The following is an 8,299-nucleotide window of genomic DNA, read 5'->3' on the forward strand; positions in this document are numbered from 1 at the left end:
CGCTTCTTTAACATATGTTCCAAACATATTTTGCAGGAAGCACATATATTATTGCATACTGCCGAAACATTAATATGATTGTTTTATGTGAACATATTATATGTTTGGAAGCATTTTGAGCCAAAAATATTATATGCTTGGAAGAATTTTCCCCAAACACGATTGTGCTCATTCCCTAACATACTCGTAATATTCACTTCCACGAAATTTTTTAGTTATTGGCACCTTTTTCTGTAATACAAATAATGTTGAAGAAATTATTCACTTTTATAAATTTTTTAAATTTTACCTTTCGCCTGCACGGAGAATCGAACCGAGGACCATACAGTTTGTAAGCCAACACACTATCCACTGGGCTACGTAGCTGTTATAGTCACCAGTAGATAATTATCGTTTTAAGTTACATTTATATAGCATAGTTTGCAGCGCCCACGAGCCCATGCAAACATAACATTATTTAACAGAAACATACATTTGTTTGCCACGTGGAGCAGTGGTTAGCATGTCTGCCTTGCATGCAAAGGGTCGTGGGTTCAATCCCTGCTCCGACCGAACATTTTTTTTTTTTTTTTTTTTTTAATTTACACATTTATATTTATACTATATTAATTTTTTTAAATGAAACATCGAAATGTGCGTTATTAAAGATTTATAGTCAATAACAGTGCTTGATATAAACGAAATTGAATGATTTTTGGATAAAATATTATTTTTTATTGCAAAAATAACAATCTTTAATAAAAAACTGTTTTTGTACAAAACTTTAAAATTTGGAAGGAATTCAAAAACTAACAAAAGAAGAACGTGGAGTCGAGTATAAACATACATACATAATTTTATAATATAAACATAAATTTATTTAGGAGTGAACAGTTTTTTACTAGCATTTAACACCATCGCTCTAAAATTCCTTTTATTTTTCTTTAATAATTCATTTTAAAGAAAATAAACTTTTTAAATTGTTTTAGCTGTAAAAGTCGAACTTAATGCCCGCTTTTATATTTGATGGTGTCCGTCAACTCCTCGTGGACTACTTTTTAATAAAGAGAAACTAAACTTTGTTTTTTTTACATTTTACTGTGTAATTTTTCACTATTTCCTCCTTATTTCATTTTACCGTCCCAACTCTAAAACGAGTATAGTGCCCTTTCGTTATTTTTATTAAGACCCCTGATTTCTTTTAACGAACCAAGAAAAAAATAATGCCAAAATGATAAACAAAACACATGTCCACACATACATAAAATGCTGCTCTCAAGGTGAAAACATAAGCTGTTTGTTTTTCAAATGTCTATTCTCTTGGTTCAGAATGTATATTCTCTTTATTCAAATTAAATAATATTTAGACTTAAACATATCAAATTTTTGGCCTTATCATAAAACAGTTTTCCGAAACAACATACAAGCGATTTCACAGAAATTGTTCTCTTTTGACTCTTTTGCTGTGTTATATTGATATCTTTCGTCAACTCTCCCGGTTTCCATCTCTATTTCTCTCTATACTCTCTCTCTGTCGCTTTGAATAAAATATCACAACATATGTATGTTTAGTTGAAATTTGTAAATTTATATATGTTTGTATTCACACATATGATTTTTATGAAACATTCATGCCCCAAACATAATATATTCTAACATATTAACATAGATGTCCCAAACATTTAGTGTTAGTTTAGGAAAATTACATGTTCGCACTTAAATATATTGTGGTTTAAAATCGTGCCCGAAACACATTTTGTTTATATCGGAACATATGAAAAACATATTTTTCTAACAGTGTGGGAGCTATATCTAAATCTGAACCGATTAGAATGAAATTTTATACACTTGGAGGTTGCTGAATTAGATTAATTTGTGTCAAATTTAACGATGATTGGTTAGAAAAGAAGCGCAAAGTGATCCCATTTATCGAAATCGGCCGATACATATATATATATATATGGGAGCTATATCTATCCCCCCTGTTCTGGTTTACAAATTCGCAAAACGCAAAATTTTTCTCAATCTTAATTTTTCGAACCACTACAATATATAATACGAAATTTTCATAGTATTTTCCTATCGATAAGAAATTTAATTTGCAAAAATTTATGTCTAAAGGCATATCGGTTGACTATTTATTGGCAATTCAAAATTTTACGTTTTGCGAATTCGTAAACCAGAACATGGGGGTATATTTGATCCAAATTTTTCCAAATTCAATAGTGTTCGTTTTTTGGCACAAAAACTATGTATCAAATTTCATCAAAATCGGTTAATAATTGCGACGGGGAATCCTGCGAACAACAAATACATAGACGGACGGATGAATGGAGGACATCAAGTGCTAGATCGACCCAGGAGTTGTTTATGAGGCACAAATCAATCAAATTCAGCACCCTTCAAGTGTGCAAAATCGAAATCGGTTCAGATTTCACTGAAAAAAATATTGTCATGAGGTCAAAGATTTCATGTCTTTAAAATACGAATGCAAATTTTGCTTAGCATAGAAGACTCATTTCTCTAATATAAAGTTTTTTCCTTGTCCAAAAGTCGATAAACTTTTCAATGATGTCGCATTGTCCTTATAATTAAGTGATTCCACTTAAAAATGGATATCATAACATGAAAGAAAAAATGTTTGGGCTAAGGTCAACTTGACTTTAATAATTCAGAAAAATTCTTTAAAATTAATGAAATTGTCTTTAAATTTGTTGTCTTTTTGCATTTTGACTACAAAGCAAAAAATCGTTCAAATATAGGACATATTTTTCAACACTTTATTTTAAAGACGTTTTTTATTTGAAACCTAGCATAATTTCTACTAGAAGTCGAATCTTAATTTGGAAAATAAAGTTGTCGTTAATTCGTTTTTAAAGGACTTTGAAAGCATATGAATTTGCCTCCTAGAAGCAAGTACACAAAACCCAAATTTAAAAGAGAATTGTGTCTTAAAAATATCCTCACTTATATTCTCCGCTTCGGAATCAATACCAACATTTTTAAAGTAAAGACAAAATCTTTGGAACCGGACATGCTTATTTTTCAGTGTAGATATTGCTCCACTATATATTCACATATGACTACAGAGCCCATACGCTCAGAAAAAAAGTTTACTTGGATCCAAAGGTTTTGACCCTCCCTTAAAGATTTTGGTATTGGTTCCGAGCCAAATATGGGGCTATTCACGTATCAACAAATGTCAGTTTAAAAATCCAAATTATAACGGATACTTCAAAGTAAACAATATTTTCTTAATTCCAAAAACAAAAAACTTTAAACCAAAGATGCTGAAGCATTTTTATCTTAAATCTAAAGATTCAATATTTCAATCAATTTAAAGACGATTTCTTTAAATCAAGAAAGTGTTTCTTTACTTTAAGGAAGATTGTCCTTAGTTCAAAGACGAATGTCTTTGAATTTTTTGAGGGATGGAATTTCCAAAATATGTGTCCTAAATTTAATAAAAAAAAATATTTTTTACGCAAATATTATAATCTTTATTTTAACTAAAAGTTCATTATTTTATAGTAATTTGTCCTTAATATTATGTAAATTGCTCATCTTAAAATTTAAGTTGTTTCATCTTTAATATCAAATATTTTTTCAGTGTAGTTGTACTCCGATTTACGTAAAATATTGCACCGCGAACAAAATTAGCATTTTAGCTAAGCATGTCAAATATGTTATAAATCGGTTCAGATTTGGATATAGCTCCCCTATATATCTTTCGCCAGATATGCACTTAAATGTCAGAAAAGTTATCTCTATTTGGGTTTTTTAAGCAAACTTCTAATGGAGAAAGCATACGAGAATTCCCTTTCCCAAGAGAAACCTCGCTACCTCCAGAGTCTCTTTCTTAAGCATTTTAACCTGGAATTATGTGAAACCCATCCAAGGATATAGCTAAAAGAAATTAAGTCTTTGTTTCTTTCAATTGTTCGTATATTGATCCAACTTCCAATGTTTCTTTTCGAAAAAGATTGAAAATGTTTTTCGGTGTACATCTATCGATATCAGATTTTTTATATCCGACTTTGACAAACTATTATTTTGGTATTCCAAAATTTGTATACGATATCAAAAATGGGATAGCAAAAACCGAAATTATTTTTTTTTTTTTAATTCCTATTTATGGTGACTAAGTTTTATTTAATTCTATCACTTCCACCCAGCGACAATTTTCCCAGTGTATCATCTCAACTCACTCTCGATGAAATACTGACATAAGGCTGGGAAAAAAACCTCTGATTCTGCTGAAATCGAAGTTCAAAACTTATCGTTGCTTCTTTCTACCTTTCATGGATGGATAGTTTTGGTGTTGGATTGGGCTTTTGGGTGTTTTTTGTATTTTTCTCTTTTGTTTATTTCGGCGTGAAAAATTCAATTTAATGTGGTCTAAATGTAACTTAAGCTTATGGCCTTTAATTGAAACGATTTTAGCAGAAAATTCACTTGTTTTTATTTTTATTGTAATTTTTGTTGTTGTTTTTTTTTATACCCATGAGGAGAAGGGAAGTTTCGATCAATTCGCGTTGTGATTTCCTTACGTTTTGTTTAAACCAGCAAGCCGTGTCCGAAATGAAAATTGAAACGCTAAACGCTATTTTGTTTTGCTATTACACGCCAACGGACATGCACTTGACCACGAGCATTAACCACGAACAACTGAAGTGAATTTGTTCAGCGATATATGGGTGCCCCAATATATCGCGTAGTGTGGCTAAGAGAAGCGCATCACTATAGCGCAAAAAAAAAACACATACTAATAGGTTGAGGGATGGGGGTTGTATTGGGTAAGGGAAAGCATCGGAGGGATTGGGCCACTTTGGCTACGCTATCAAACAGAATCTTACAGGTAATTCATACACACACACTCGCACGCTGCTGAGCAAGCAATCTCATCAACAAAATTACCGAAAAATCAACAATCAAACATCGAGTCCAAATATTACGCTCATCGGCTATACAAACGAGAGATCATCTACAACGACAACAAAATATAATAACAACAGCAAGATAATTCACCACCAATGTAAGGTGAAATGTTTAGATGGAGGGAGAGCGACAGAGATGATCTCTTTAACATCACCGTTAACTTTGTTTGCATTGGTGATAATGTCGATAATATGGTTGCTGTTACTAAAGGGTGATTCTTTTGAGGTTAGGATTTTCATGCATTAGTATTTGACAGATCACGTGGGATTTCAGACATGGTGTCAAAGAGAAAGATGCTCAGTATGCTTTGACATTTCATCATGAATAGACTTACTAACGAGCCACAACGTCGAATTTTCAGTGAATGGGCCCTAGAAAAGTTGGCAGAAAATCCGCTTTTTTATCGACAAATTTTGTTCAGCGATGAGGCTCATTTCTGGTTGAATGGCTACGTAAATAAGCAAAATTGCCGCATTTGGAGTGAAGAGCAACCAGAAGCCGTTCAAGAACTGCCCATGCATCCCGAAAAATGCACTGTTTGGTGTGGTTTGTACGCTGGTGGAATCATTGGACCGTATTTTTTCAAAGATGCTGTTGGACGCAACGTTACGGTGAATGGCGATCGCTATCGTTCGATGCTAACAAACTTTTTGTTGCCAAAAATGGAAGAACTGAACTTGGTTGACATGTGGTTTCAACAAGATGGCGCTACATGCCACACAGCTCGCGATTCTATGGCCATTTTGAGGGAAAACTTCGGAGAACAATTCATCTCAAGAAATGGACCGGTAAGTTGGCCACCAAGATCATGCGATTTGACGCCTTTAGACTATTTTTTGTGGGGCTACGTCAAGTCTAAAGTTTACAGAAATAAGCCAGCAACTATTCCAGCTTTGGAAGACAACATTTCCGAAGAAATTCGGGCTATTCCGGCCGAAATGCTCGAAAAAGTTGCCCAAAATTGGACTTTCCGAATGGACCACCTAAGACGCAGCCGCGGTCAACATTTAAATGAAATTATCTTCAAAAAGTAAATGTCATGGACCAATCTAACGTTTCAAATAAAGAACCTATGAGATTTTGCAAATTTTATGCGTTTTTTTTTAAAAAAAAGTTATCAAGCTCTTAACAAATCACCCTTTACATAGACCACAAGAGGCAATACCATTAGCGTAGTTATGATTATTAACAGACATCAAAGAGATAATAATTAATGAGATATTGATAGGGGGTAGGGGATATGTAGTAGTGTCATATACATATCGACTGCAAATTTTCCCACTTAGAATATCCCAAGAAATCCCCTTCACCCTTATTTTTATATAAACCAATCGATTCCCATGTACTAAAGAGATTATCTATCGAGTGGCCTGGTCCACTTCTCAAAACACCGACACTTTCATTCATTAGAACAAACAGCAGAGCAATGCTGCATTACATATGCCTGTCTATCTTTCTTGCCGGTTGAGTGAAAACGTTCTGCACACAACATTGACTATTTACAATTTTGCCATTTGCACATCGTTATTCTCTCCCATTTCGAGTTCGATTCGAACACAATTTTGTTACAATTAAGTTCTATTCTTTTCATCATAATGTCCATTGTAATGATAATGATGATCAACATTGAATAAATAATGATCTTTATTATGATAACCAAATGTGTATCTCTGGGTATAATGATGTCGATGATGATGATGATGATCTTGTCATCTTTATGCGTTCTTGATCATAATGATTCTCTGTTGCATATTTTTTTTTTCATATTCTTTCTGTTTGTTAATTAATCTTAAATGAGGCGATTTTTAGACCACATTTTTTGCCATATCTAAATGCCGCTAAGTTTAACGCCGATTAATGTACACTATACGTCAAAATTCACAGTCATCTTTTTGGGATACCATACAAGGGTATCTATGACAAGATTGTAAAGGGTCAAGAATCCGAATCTTACCGGAGGAATATATTATTTTTATAATTGTATTTTGGTAAATATGTAGATCCAATAGGATTTTAATATCAAGAGAGTAAAAAAAATCAATAAATTATATGAAAATTTAAAAATCGCAACAAACTGGAGCATAGGTACGAGTCCTGTGATAGGTCCGTTAGAGGAAATTTTCATAGGGTTGGCACCTTATCTTGTGAAACTTGTTCTCAATATTGATTAACTAGCATGCCCATAGTCTCTCGTGTATAAGTGGGCATTTCCCTAAAGTGGACTAAATTTATGACGATTCTATCTATGACCCGCTTAGGCCAAGAAACAGTTGCATCGATTTACTTGAACTTTTCGAAGAACTTAGAGGGTGTCGACTTGGTGAAAATCTGTTCTTTAGAAGATAGTATGTGATCCAGCTAAAAAATTGCACTTAATTACTTTATATTTGAAATTGCACCAAAAAAATTTTCCATTTAAAATCACTACATGGACGGCGGAAGTACGCAGGCAGTTGAATGTCAGAGTCGATGGCGAAACAATTCCGACAACAAATTGCCCCAAGATTCTCGCGGTCACATTCGACATCCTTTATAAGTCGTCCGCCCATGCCACTGCAATTTGTGATAAGCTCCGCGGTAGAAACAAGGTCCTCAAGTCGCTTGCCGGCAGCATTTGGGGTGCGGACAAAGAAACCTTTTTAACTACATATACGGCAATTGGCCGGTCAGTGGTAAACTATGCAGCGCCAGTGTGGACACCTCAAACGAGCGATACGCAGTGGAATAACATACAGACCTGTCAGAACGCTGCCCTTAGAACCGCAACAGTATGTCTCCGCAGTACACCCCTGGATCACCTTTATGCGGAGACCAAGATCATCCCAGTGCGTCGACACAACTACATGTTGTCAAAGCAGTACCTCTTAGGTTGCCATCGAAGTTGTATACAACCTCCACCCAGGAATGTAAGGGTTAATCTTCACCTTCTAGAGCGCGAGATCCAGCGTTACAAAAGAGAGCCTCTAGATCGGGCAGCATACCAGACAGGTCTGAACAGGATTCATGAGGATACTGTAGCTAAAGCGGTGAGAAGCTACAAGGTTAATCCTGTTCTCGGAGTCCGACCGCCGCCCATAGCACCGGAGGAGAGAGACCTCCCAAGGCAGACAAGGGTAGCTTTGGCCCAACTAAGATCAGGCAAGTGCAGCCGCCTCAATTCATACTTATAGCAGCGTAGCTGACGTGTGTCCCATCTGTAATCAAGGGCCACACGACACTCGTCACCTTTTTGCTTGCCCAGCTAAGCCTACCCCTCTCACTACCAGATCACTCTGGACACACCCCATCCTTGTCGCAGAGTTCCTTGATCTGGCTACCAGCTGAACTACACAAGCATAGAACAAAATGGAAAGAAACTACATTAAAAACTGTTACAACAACA

General features: G+C 34.9%; 1 protein-coding gene across 5 annotated transcripts in view; it reads right to left on the reverse strand.

Annotated features, from left to right (window-relative positions):
- Window positions 1–4,652, reverse strand: part of Wnt6 (Wnt oncogene analog 6) — a 114,497-nt gene extending 109,845 nt beyond the window's left edge. Inside the window, exon 1 of one of the 5 annotated variants that reach the window (XM_075297657.1) lies at window positions 4,530–4,652. The gene's annotated coding sequence lies outside the window, so the exon portion shown is untranslated. Of the gene's footprint in view, window positions 1–4,275 lie in introns of all 5 variants that reach the window. The other 4 variants (XM_075297661.1, XM_075297659.1, XM_075297658.1 and 1 more) reach the window with 4 other exon arrangements.
- Between the last annotated feature and the right edge of the window lie 3,647 nt (window positions 4,653–8,299).

This window comes from Haematobia irritans, chromosome 2 (genome assembly GCF_050003625.1).
Source record: "Haematobia irritans isolate KBUSLIRL chromosome 2, ASM5000362v1, whole genome shotgun sequence".
In the NCBI taxonomy this organism is placed as follows: Eukaryota; Metazoa; Arthropoda; class Insecta; order Diptera; family Muscidae; genus Haematobia; species Haematobia irritans.